This window comes from Daphnia pulicaria, chromosome 4, assembly GCF_021234035.1.
Source record: "Daphnia pulicaria isolate SC F1-1A chromosome 4, SC_F0-13Bv2, whole genome shotgun sequence".
Classification (NCBI taxonomy): domain Eukaryota; kingdom Metazoa; phylum Arthropoda; class Branchiopoda; order Diplostraca; family Daphniidae; genus Daphnia; species Daphnia pulicaria.
In genome coordinates, this window is record NC_060916.1 from 4,832,502 (window position 1) to 4,844,517 (window position 12,016).

At 40.8% G+C, this 12,016-nt stretch overlaps 1 long non-coding RNA gene across 1 annotated transcript; it reads left to right on the top strand.

Annotated features, from left to right (window-relative positions):
- The first annotated feature begins 8,972 nt into the window (after positions 1–8,972).
- Positions 8,973–9,601, top strand: LOC124335852. The gene is made up of 3 exons (XR_006916924.1): positions 8,973–9,059; positions 9,331–9,399; positions 9,474–9,601. It is a non-coding gene; the product is annotated as an uncharacterized LOC124335852 (long non-coding RNA).
- The last annotated feature ends 2,415 nt before the right edge of the window (positions 9,602–12,016 follow it).

The window sequence follows — 12,016 nt, forward strand, 5'->3', positions numbered from 1 at the left end:
CGGTGCGTTGAATAAAGAAACATGACAACGACAGTTGGAAGTGCGATGCTGTCTGCTTTGCAAAAGCTAACCTAAACAATTGTTGTTTGACTTTTTTTTCTTATTTTGTTTCTTAGAATTGACTACTTTGTGCTTAACACTTTTTATACAACATATGTTAAGGTAATTACAATTCATTTTATTTACCCGAAGGTTTTTTCATTCGAGAATATTACATCTTACCACCAATCTTGATCTCGATCGCCAAAACGTTGTACAAAAGCCAAGCGCATTTCGGTGTTTGGAACACTTAACAAAATTTGCGCGCTGCCCGACGAGGATGGACTTCTTCTTGTTCCAGGGCAAGAATGATGGTAGATGGATGGACATTCAAGTCAACTACATCTACATACAGTCGCGCTTGTTAATTTTTTAAGCAGGCAAATTTCTCTATATATTTTTATTTTAAATTGACTGAAGGTATAGCTGAGGAAGCTCACTGTTCCTCTAATTTTGTTCATTCTGGTGGAAAAGTTGAAAGAGGGAAAGGGAGAGAAGAAGAGAATGGAAAAGCGCGAAAGAAATCTAAAAAGGGGGAAAGATGTGCTTTTTAGTATACCTTAATATAATAATCTAATAAAATATAAGAAAAATTACCCGCAATTTTTTGAGCAGTTGTTATTGGCTTTGCCAGGACAGTGCTTTGGATATTTTCGATGTCTTTACGATAAGGTTTTGGTTTCCTACCGCTACCCGATTTCCTTTTTGTTTGCCGGTGTCACGGAATCTTTGTTGCCAATATACGCAACGCAGATTTTGATACTTATAACGCATCGGCAATTTGAACAAAGATTCCCCACTGAGGAAATCTCAATAATTCCGACATTCTTTGAAAGACAAAGGTGCTTACGGCCACGATCTGGACGAAACATCGTGTCGCTAATGCCCAGGAAGCAGTTATACTATGATCTGGACCAGATAGTATACTGAAATGATGAGTTAATGGTAGGAACTAAAAAAAATCCCCTAAAGCAATATAGTAGAATATCGGGGTGCACTTAGGGAAGGGGGAGGGATTTTTTGTCAGTTTCTCTATCCTTGCCTTCGACATATGAGTCACGGATTTTTCACCTTTCCTATCCAAATAACTTTTTCACTTCCACCAAGGTCAGTTTTGTTTGCGCATCGGAAACCAAAAACAAGGAAAAGCTATGTAAGGGAACCATTTCGTGACCAACAGATTTTCATTTAAAAACACGAGTTCAACATGGATAAAGTCACGTTTGTGACGGAGTCCCAAAATCATTCATTTTCATTTTTGAGAAACACCATCTTCATTGATGAACATCGGTTCGGGTAAATTATTTTTATAATTCCCATTTGTTTTCGGGCCACCTCAACTGTTTATCGTGGCCAACCGGAAGTCAAGACATTTTCCCGCTTACCACCTGCTGGAAGTATTTTCTTTTTTAATTGCATATGACGGCTTATGTAAAGAAACGGTGGGCAGAAATCTATCAATGTTGGTATGATTTAATTCGAAAAGACAAAGAAGTGGACGCAGTTACAGCTGGGCATTTTTGGATTGATCTCAGCAATATTGCTGAGGGACACAGCTTGTAAAAGTAATAAAATACAATTTTTAATTCATCTTCACATTATAAGTTTTTATTGGGTTAATACAATCATTGCATCAATCATACGATCCTGTGTGGGTTGTAGGCAGCACATTATCAAACATTGCATATAATGATCAAGAGGTGACTAGCATTTATATTTTTTTAACGACGATTACATGGGATCTATAATTAAGACTGAAATCGTAAGTGTCGAACAATAATGGTCCTATCAATCAGTGAACGTGTTTAACAAAACCCCGTCCATTTATCTACTTGACTGAGCTCGGTGTTTCGGAACTGAAGAGAACAGACTGCCTTCACCGCCAGATTCACTTTGCTTATCCGTCGACGATGCTGAAAAGGGAGCTGCAGACACCAGCATTACCTGGGAAACCCTTCTGAACATTTTATAGTGGATCTCCCAAAGGTTGTGCTAGCAAAACGTGGAGCAATAACGGGCCACGTTGCAGCCGCTCCAGGTCTCGTTGTCCCTTCTACCACAATTCCGGCACACTTCCTTATTGGCTTGCGATGTTGGATGGTGAATTTGACCCATCATGGTGTGTTTGCCGAGTGTAAGATATTCTTCCTATCCCTGGCGACGCGCTTACGCCACTAATAACTCCTCCGGCAGGGCAGTGTACAGTTCTGCAATTGCGGCCCGCCTCACGTGGTGAACGGCCTCCCCGCATTGCGTTTCACTTGAGTGACACAATTCTCATTGGCTTTAAGTGTTTTGGCGACCGACTCATTGCCGGACTGGCGACGTAATTCGAAGGCCACGTCATTGCCTGGTGGATGAGAGACGGGGAAGAAGGATCCCGTCGCTTTTGTTGCTGCAGTTGTTTTCCGTTGCTGGGCCGTTGCCGTAGAATGCCCAGTGCCCGTCTCGTCTTTTCTTTCTCATGTCAGAATACAATTCGGCATATAAACATAATAAAATTATGTTTTAAAAAACAGTAATTTTGAAATGGATGAAAACAGATAGTCATTTCCTCCTGTGCTGAAGGTTTCACATTTTTATCATTTTTTACCATGGGGACTGGGAAACCTTTTGGTTTTTCCTGTTCTTCTTGCTTGACGCATGGATACAATTTAACAAGGTTGATTTTGCTGGCTCTATCCACTTCGCAGTGGAGTGGGTAGAGCAGTGTCTGGTTTTGTCATAAACTATTACATAAAAATCTATTATTTTAACATTGTGAATAAGTATTGCAAATTATTAGACTACATTTACCTATGCTGAAAGTTGACTTTGCATAACGATTAGCCTTCTCAACTTTCTGTCAGACTACTTGTGTAGGGTAATCAAACATAATATTAACTTCCAATTGAAAATCATGCATAAGTATATCGAATTTTCTTTACATACTTAGCATTAAAAGTGTTTAACATAAAATAGTCAATTCTAAGATACAAAATAAGATAAAAAATGTCCAACAACAATTGTTTAGGTCAGCTGTTGCCAAACCGTCAGCATCGCACTTCCAACTGTCGTTGTCATGTTTCTTTATTGAACGCACCGCTATATGGATTTCCCAAAAAAATCGTTGTCCAAATTTATACGCAGTATACTGTACAACTTATGCTATCGCAATAAGTTAAGGGCTATGACGTCCGATGATAGCATAATTACCATAATCCTTGCTTAAAATTGGTTATCTGGCTTTCATCCACACGGGTGTGGATAAATTCAGCCCAATTAAGGCCAACATTTTCTGACAGACCATTCAACATTGATGCTGTCTTTTCAGTTGCCTTACTTTTCGCTGTGGATACCTATAGAGATGGCGTAATTTCTGGATACCAGATTTATTTCCATCTTGGTCCGTTTTCAAAATAACTACACATTTTAATGGGGTTCAACTTTAGTTTTGCTAAATGTTTTCAAAACAAAAACTAACATGCATACTTGAACAGCTCGGTCGCCAGCTAAGTAAATAAGTCTTCACCTCTTACACCGTCAATACAAATTGAGGAGGTGCATGAGTGTGCATGGTTTGGAACGAACGCCTTTTTCGAATATTTCACCGTTCTGGGCAACTAAAAACAAATAAAAATTTCCTAGTCACCACGCTCATGTTTGTTGAAAATCGACAGTTGAAAACTAACACCAAAAACAAAGCGAAGATCAATCTGACCCGGAATGTCTGACGCCAAATCATTTATTTCTTATAGCAGCGCGAATACTATGTGCCTACGGAGTCGTACGTTCTGCTATGATCCTTACTTACCAACCCAAATGCCATCGCCTGGATAACACTTTTCATTTTATTACTTCTCTCTACTAGGCGCTAGTTAAGTCGGAATCTGGACGTATCCGGGGAGTTGCGGTTGGCCCAGCTAAACGCAGGGTTGGCGATGCTACAGAGTTTGTGCTCGCCATGAAGGTCCGTTTTGGCGAATATGTAAATTTAAAGGATCTAATCGAAGTCAAGAAAAGGACGAGTAGAGGAATCAGTAACGAAGAGAAGAGCCAACGACAAAGCAACTCAATTTTAGTCAGTTATCTGGCCATATATATCTTGTATTCGACACGCCTTCGTAATCAAAGGACCTCTTGTACGGGAAATCCCCTTCATCTACGTTATTTTTTGTTACTCATTGGCTTCGTGAAATCGAACATGGATTCTTAAATTTTTGTTATGAACGGATGGCATGAAACCAGCTTTTCTTTCGTATATTGTAACGTTGATTATATTGCGCGTTTTGTCGAATTGCAATCCCCGTAGTGTTGCACCAAAAGCAATCGCCAGAATTGTCTTCAAGGATAGATCATCGGCCATGACTGTCAAACGCGTGGGGTTTTCAGAAGATGAGCCACCTGGCTGCCTCCAATGGCGTAGGCTTGGGTTTCTGAAAGGGATCCTTGGGCACCTAATCCAAAAAGAATGGCGAGTTCGAGAGGACCACAGGCTAAAAAAGATAGAATTTTTTCGGCGCTTCCTATAAAATAAGTCGCAGATAAGGCCCGCTTCAGGGCTCCACCAGCATCTGAATCAAAGGATTGCCCGGCAAACGAAAAGACATTATCTTTAAAAACACCAAAAGAAACAGGCTTTTGATCAGAAAATGTAACCTTCAGCATGCCATCTTGTCTGTCCTCTTTTTGCATTCTTTGAGATGCCATGTTCCAGAGGTACCGCAACTTGAAAAGTGGGTCAATGGTTCATGACGGCTGATTCGCCCTTGATACGAAGAGCCGAATTCAGGACAAAGCGCTGTGGGCTCAACGGGTGGCTGATTTACTGCAGCCCTCAAATGTGTTGTTATTGTAAGGGGATTTGGGCGCAGGGAAAACCACTTTTGCCTAGTTTGTGATTCGGCATCTCATAGTGAAGCAGGTGGATATTCCAAGCCCGACTTTTCCTCTTATCTGCTCTTATGAAACGTCGAAGGACGAGTAATGGCATGTGGATTTATATCATCTTGAGCCACAAGAGGTTCCCGCTTTGGAACTTGAAGAACATTGGAGAGAGGGCATAACGATGATTGAATGGCCTGAGCGTTTGCCTCTTTTTCCGCCCTATCCTTTGTTGATTACGCTTGCCCTTGCCCCTTTAGAGGCTTTGTCGTTGAATTAATTTTGGTCCCAAGGAATTATCATGTGGGCAATTTGATGGCGCTCCCTGGTGGAGATATCGTTTTGTGGTGTGCTTGATTTTCAAGATGCGGGCTTTGGCTCTCAAGCTTACGATCTGATGTCTCTTTTGCAAGATATACGGATTGAGGTGGGGGATGCTTTTGAGCAAGAAATGAGAGCTTATTATCTGAGCCGTCAGCCCGCAAATTTTGATCGAGAAGGGTTTTTTCTCAGCTATTTCCTTTTGGGTCTGCAACGGGCTGGCAAAATTTTGGGCATTTTATTAAGACGTGCCCAAAAATATCTAAAACAGAAATCTTGGCTTATCTTCCCCGTGTGTGGCACGAGATCCATAAAGGCCTGACATCGCCTTTGGCACGGGATTTAAAACATTGGTTTGAGGAAATGTTCCCCCCTCAAGGACGTCTAAAAATGCCTGAGACAGTTTTTTTTTATGTGCAGAAGTTGGAAAAATGATGGGGTCTTTGACCCAAAATTGTCGGGTGGGTTTGGGAAAAACCTCTGTTGGATTTTATTTTAAAACGTCTTCAAAAGGCGGGAATCAGGCATCTTGTTGTGAATACCCACTATCTTGCTCCCCAAGTGGTAGAGCACTTCAAAAAGTGGGAAAGTCATTTTGAGACGATTGCCATCTCTCATGAAGAGGTGATCCTAGAAACAGGAGGGGCGATTCGCAAAGCTCTGCCTTTGTTAGGAAAGAACCCTTTTTGGGTTTTGAACGGCGATGTAATTTTTGACCCCGATGACTCTCTGACTCTTTTTGAGCAGATGGCTCAAGCATGGAGTGTTCTAGAAAAAGCGTGAACGCAGCTGGATGGTCTTTTAGTTCTTTTGCCGAGGGAAAAGGCTTGGGGATATGAGGAGTGAGGTGATTTTTTTTCAAGAAGAAGATGGGTGTATTCAAAAAGAGGCTCCTTTTGTCTACACAGACGTTCAGATTCTGCATCCTCGAAAATTAGGTGTCTATGAGCCAGAATATTTTAAAGCCAAGGTGTTTTTGGATGCCATGAGAGAGGCAAAGACTTTCTTTAACACTGCAAAGAAACTCTTAGAACACTAGAGTATCCTGTTTGTGTCATGAAAATTGAGAATAAGGCAATCGTCAACCTACCAGCTCAAGATTAACAGCTCTCGGCATCGAACAGTAATGGAATAAGTAAATCTGAAGATGAGGCTCTACTCCTTCAGCAAAAGACGTTGATGGAAGCTTTTTTTCTCGCCATTAGACGAGAAAAAACAAAGGGTCTGACCAAAACAATTGTAAAAACTTGGGAGGAGGCTTGGAATTTTCTATTACATTGTTCAACGAAGAGGCGAACAGCACCAACTACTATGAATGTTACAAGCAGTCGATCCCATGGAATTTTTACTTTGACAATAAAAAAGTTGGCCGCCTATATGGAAATTAGATTTTTAACAAAATTGTAGATGTTTAGAAAACGAAGCTGCGGCCTCCGCTGCGATGTTTTGGGACTGGAAAGAGGAAGCAAGGCCCCCGCTCCGTCCACCCCCGTACGGCGACCCTCGCTCCTGAGACCCCTAAAACAGTGGATGACCTCAAAAGTCCTAGATTCCGAGGCAGTACCGGATGGTGCAAGATGTCGCAAAATTTTGTTTTTTTAATTTAAAAAAGTAGCACATAAGAAGAAAGTTGATAATCATCTTCGTTAACCATTGTTTTCTAGGTGGGAAATCTCTTTTATTAATTTTAACTTGTGTAATTGTTCACCCCATACCCCCAGTGAAGTCTAGCAAATCAAGTGTATGACACTGTTGTTTCTGGAATGGTGGACAATATGTTTGATGGACACAATGTGGCTTGGAATTTTCTACTACATTGTGCAACCAAGAGGCGAACAGCATCAACTACTATGAATGTTACAAGCAGTCGATCCCATGGCATTTTTACATTGACAATAAAAAAAGGTTTGTTGCTTTCATCAATTGATGTGTAGGCAGTAGGCTAATGTAAATTCTATTTATTGTTACGTTAAAAATTGACTCTATCCTTGTATCGTTTCTATCTTGTATTGAAGAGAATACTGAGAGAGAGAGCAGTGCAACCTGCCGTGATGCGGGCGAGGCGACTTCTGCAAAGGAGAGGGCGAGAGAGCGAAAGCCTGCGACCTACCTCGGTGTAGCCAAGGTCCCTTCTAATGATTTCTAGAACAAAGAAGTTGGTGGGTAGCAAAATGAGAGGGAACAGCATTGCAACATATGAATAAATTGGGCGCAAAATGGATATAGTGGCAGTGCATGACGCGTACCTAACCATGGACTACTCTATCTAGAGGAAGGGAAAACTTCGAGGTTTCCTATGTCGGCTGTGTAAATTTGTTTACACCGGCTGTAAAAAGAGCACAAAAAATTATTAGTTGACTTAATGAATGTTCCCATACTTGTAATTAATAGTTTGCTAGATATTTGTAATTTCCTTACAGGAGAAAGGGAAGACAGTCGTTTCACCTTTACTAATACTAAAACTTAAATATCTATTTCATTTGAAAAAAATTACACGGCTAACATAGGAATCATCGAAGAGTCCTGTCCTTGGTGGTATATTTGGTGGTAATTCGGGAATAGGGTCCTTGCATGAATAAGGGATTCCTTTGAAAAAAATATCGTTAATATCAGTTTTTCACGTTGATTCTTATGGTATTTTTCTTTTATTTTTAAAATAATAATTTCCCCCCGTAATCCATGTTCAAAGTTGAGATTAGCTCCCCCCAAATGTTATGGACGAGCCAAATAAAATGCCGCTGTTCAGGGCATCCCTTCACACTGCAACGCGCCGCTAGGGGGTCGGCTTGACCCATACCTTTGGATCATAGCTTACTTCAGTTACGGCCACAAGGCTGTGATTCACCCTGAGTGTCAATTTTGTTCGAGCCAATCAGCCATCCACCCACCCTCAGCTGCCTAAATGCCTGTACCTAGAGGCCACATGCGTTGCCATTTTACGAAAGTATGATTTTAAATTCATGTTTTCCGCAAAATCTTCCCATTGTTTCCACCACGATTCTCTGAAAGAATGCGATTGGCAGCCTAGTGGGTATAGCGGTGGATTATCACAAGAGTATTATTAGGTTTACCCTTTGCAGGTCATTATCCATTTTTAATCATTTTTCCTTGATTTTTCTATATTTTTAAAACGAAATAGATGGAATACCTAGAAAAACAAAATCTGAATTTGTTTTTTTTTCTAAGTCCTTGCTAAAGAAAAGTCCTTGTTTAAAATGTCGCTCAGTTGTCGCTCAGACACAAACTCCTTAAATTGTGACAAGTTTTATTCTACTTCGATTCAATTGTTTTCACGGGACGAGAGACTTCCTTATTTGGTGTGCACGAAAAAAACAAAAACGAACGTTTCTCTCTTTGCCAATTGCATTTCATTGTTAGCTTGTGCTGAAGACTGATGGACCGCTCCCATCTGAAACATTGCCGCTTTAGGCGCAAAGCCAAGTTAAGGGCGACGACTCGTTTTGGTTTTACTCTAGGTTGTTGTTTACCTCATTTCAAACATAGGAACTACTACCGTAGATATTTTTACATCCGAAAGGGGAAAAAATAAAAGGCTTGGTTCATTGTGCTGGGCGCGGTCCGGAAGTTTATTACCAATTTTATAAATGAATCAGGTTTAAAAACAGAGATATACACTGACGTAGTTGATTAAAATTCAATGAAATTAGTAAAACTAATTAATTTCATTTATTGTGGAAATTTAAAGGAGAAAAGAAGGCAATATGTCTCACATCACAATCACCCAGACGACAAAAACCGTGACCACCACTTCGGCTATCCTGCTGAACACGGGCTATTTAAAGACGACGTCCGGAATCCTCAAGATCTTGCAACTGGTGGGTTTCAGTCGCTAGATATACTGGAAATTTGTTTTCCCCAAGAACTTGTTTTCTCCTCTTTTCCCTTTGCCTGAATGTGGTTGTGTCAGTGCTCAAAATAGCCTCTCCACGCCAAATATACTTTCCATATATATATACAATACATATATAGCTCGAGCCAAAAAATGCGGACATGATTGGTCATTCAGCGAGAGCGAGAACCATTTTACAAAACAAGAAAAAATCGACGAGTTTCGCATGATTGAAGATTCTTATTAATAATTCACAGATTCTGGGATGCGTCATCGTCAGATTGGTCGCCCACTATTTCGTCCGCAGCAACCCGTATTACTTCACGGTAAAATTACAAATCTTTCAAAAATGGAGTCGATCGAATAATAATACTCACGGCTGCGATTGATGTTTGAACAGGCGGAGCTATTTCTATTATTGATCGCCACAACCTGTTTGATCAGGACGACCTGCTTACTGATAAGCTGCCTTTTGTCCATCTCAACGGCCACCATTATCGCCAAGACCAGGTTTGTAAGTTTGAATTTATAGTTCATTGTTCTGTTTCTTCCTATCGCCGACGGGAGTAGACGATGGCGTAGTAGAGATGGGGGCAAATTGAGGTCACTGGTTCACGTTTCGGGAGGTGCGTGACAAATGAGACGCCAACCGAAAGTTCACATTTTATTACATATCAAATGAATGGGGGTTTCTCAGGAACTAGTCTACAATGGGATCGCCTTCTAGCTGTTTTTACCTGGCGTTATCCGTCTTCAAGCTCGTGCAGGCGTCGCCCTATCAGAATTACAGAGATCCGAAGATAAGCGCCTTGATTGCGGCCGGGATGAGTCTCGTTTTCAGCCATCACTGATTGTTGCGTCTCTTTGTTGTTTTTATCTTGGGGTCACGGTCCCCTCCACCCCCTTCTTTAACCCACCACTTCTCCTTACCATCACACATTCTTCGGGGCTACTGGATGTTCCTTCGGGCTGGATGGTATCCAGGTCAGCATGCTTCTTATTCCCGAAAGTGTCCTCTACCTGTGTGCCACTATATACCACTTGACGATCATTGTACCGCGTAATGCCGGATACTCCGTCGCAGAGTACGGCTACAACAATAAAATTTTCGCCTGGGTGAGTTAACGCTATTTCCAGAATGAAATACTGACTAAAAGCTTCAACATTCCAAAGACCCAACTTAACCCTATTTTTAGTCCCTTTGGCGATGCAATTTTATTGGGATGTTTTAAAAAAGTTAATAATTCACTACGTAAAACTATATAATCAACCATTTGTATTCCAGGCATTGGGAGCCATCAACACAGGATAATATTTCTTAAGTGCTCTCCTGGCCTTCCGCATTTACAGACGTGTATAAGCAACGCCCAAACGAACCCAACGAGAGCTTGGAAAAAATCGAATATTCAAAATCTCATCTTTCTATCTTTGTACGTGTTTTTTTATTTATTGCAGTCGTGACATCACCGATTATCGCTTTCTAGTTATTCACTTCAAGCTCACTGTCTAGAATATGTTCATCATTGATTCATACTACCATTTCATTCTTTTTTCAAGAGTTGATTAAACTGCATTAACCTGGCATAGTGCTGTAAACGCAATGTTCAAATACAGAAAAAAGAGCTACGATGACCCATTCTTTTTTATTCAATCTCAATCTCCAACTACACGTGTTGTAAAACAAAATTAAGACTTAACTATCATCATAATTCTTAATTAGTGTTGGGAGAACGAATCAATATTCTCAAGTGATATAGTATCTGATCACCGATAAGAAGAAAATATATATCACTTCATCTCTAAATAACAAGATGAGATTAAAAAAAAAGCGCACAGTTGGTTAAGAATTAACGATGGATTTGAGCGCACGCTCTTCTGCGCTCACCTTTTTCTTCTTCTTGTCTCACCAACTTATTCCACGAACCAATTTGAAAGCCTATTCATAGCTCAGCCAGCAGCCAGCCAGCCAGCCAGCCAGCCGGGGGACTGGGGCTCTGTATATTTTCATTACACAAGAAGGAGGAGGAGGAGGAGGAGGAGGAACAAAAAAAAAGGTGGAACGAGAAATCCGTCGTGTCATTGTTCCTGCTGGGCGTGCACAAGCTTCTCTCCTTGAAAATGTTATTTTATCTGATTTTTAAAGAGGGGGGAAACATTTCATTCTTAATTCGTTAAACCTTTTCAAAGAGAAATTCTACATGCATAGATCGGACATTTGAACTTTATTTTAAAGTGTGTTGCTCTTTTGGCGGACGTTGCTCGGTAATCGCCACCCTAATCTGTTCGTCCTTGGTCGTGTGAGCGCCCCAGTCCGTGTTGCATCAGCCAATGAAAAAATCCATTCCGGATGTTTTTCTTTCTCATCCGCGCCTTTTGTATTATTATTAGACCGAGATTATCGCCTACACGGCCGGACAGAAAGAGAAAATGACTTTCTGCTGCTGGCCCATATGTACGTATAGGACGAAACATTCTCCGTCACCCCAAAACGTGAACGACAAGGACAGAGAAGCCAACGAGTGCCAGGATTATATAGAAAACAACAACAACCCAAACTTGTACAAATAAAAAAAATCTCTTTGGGGGTTCACAGTTTTCGTTGTTCCCTTTTTTTATCTCTCTTTTTTGACTGGGCTACTGCCGGCCCTGCGGTTCTTATAACGCGCCATGGTCCGCCTTCCGCTTCTATTAAACTTTTCCACCCACAAAATGCGTTTTGGGTGCCATCGAAGGAGAGAAGAAGTTCTAGCGAGCTCTTCTCCTTTTTGGTGAGAAATATTGAAATAAGCTCCCCCACCACTAAAAAACAAAAATTCTGTGCAAGAAAATTAAAGATGGAAAATAAATGGATGAGCGAAACCCATTTCGCGTTCAATCTCCTTTTGAATTTCGGGAATTATCGAATGGAAATGTTTTGTTGTTGTTTTCCAAATGGAAGAAATA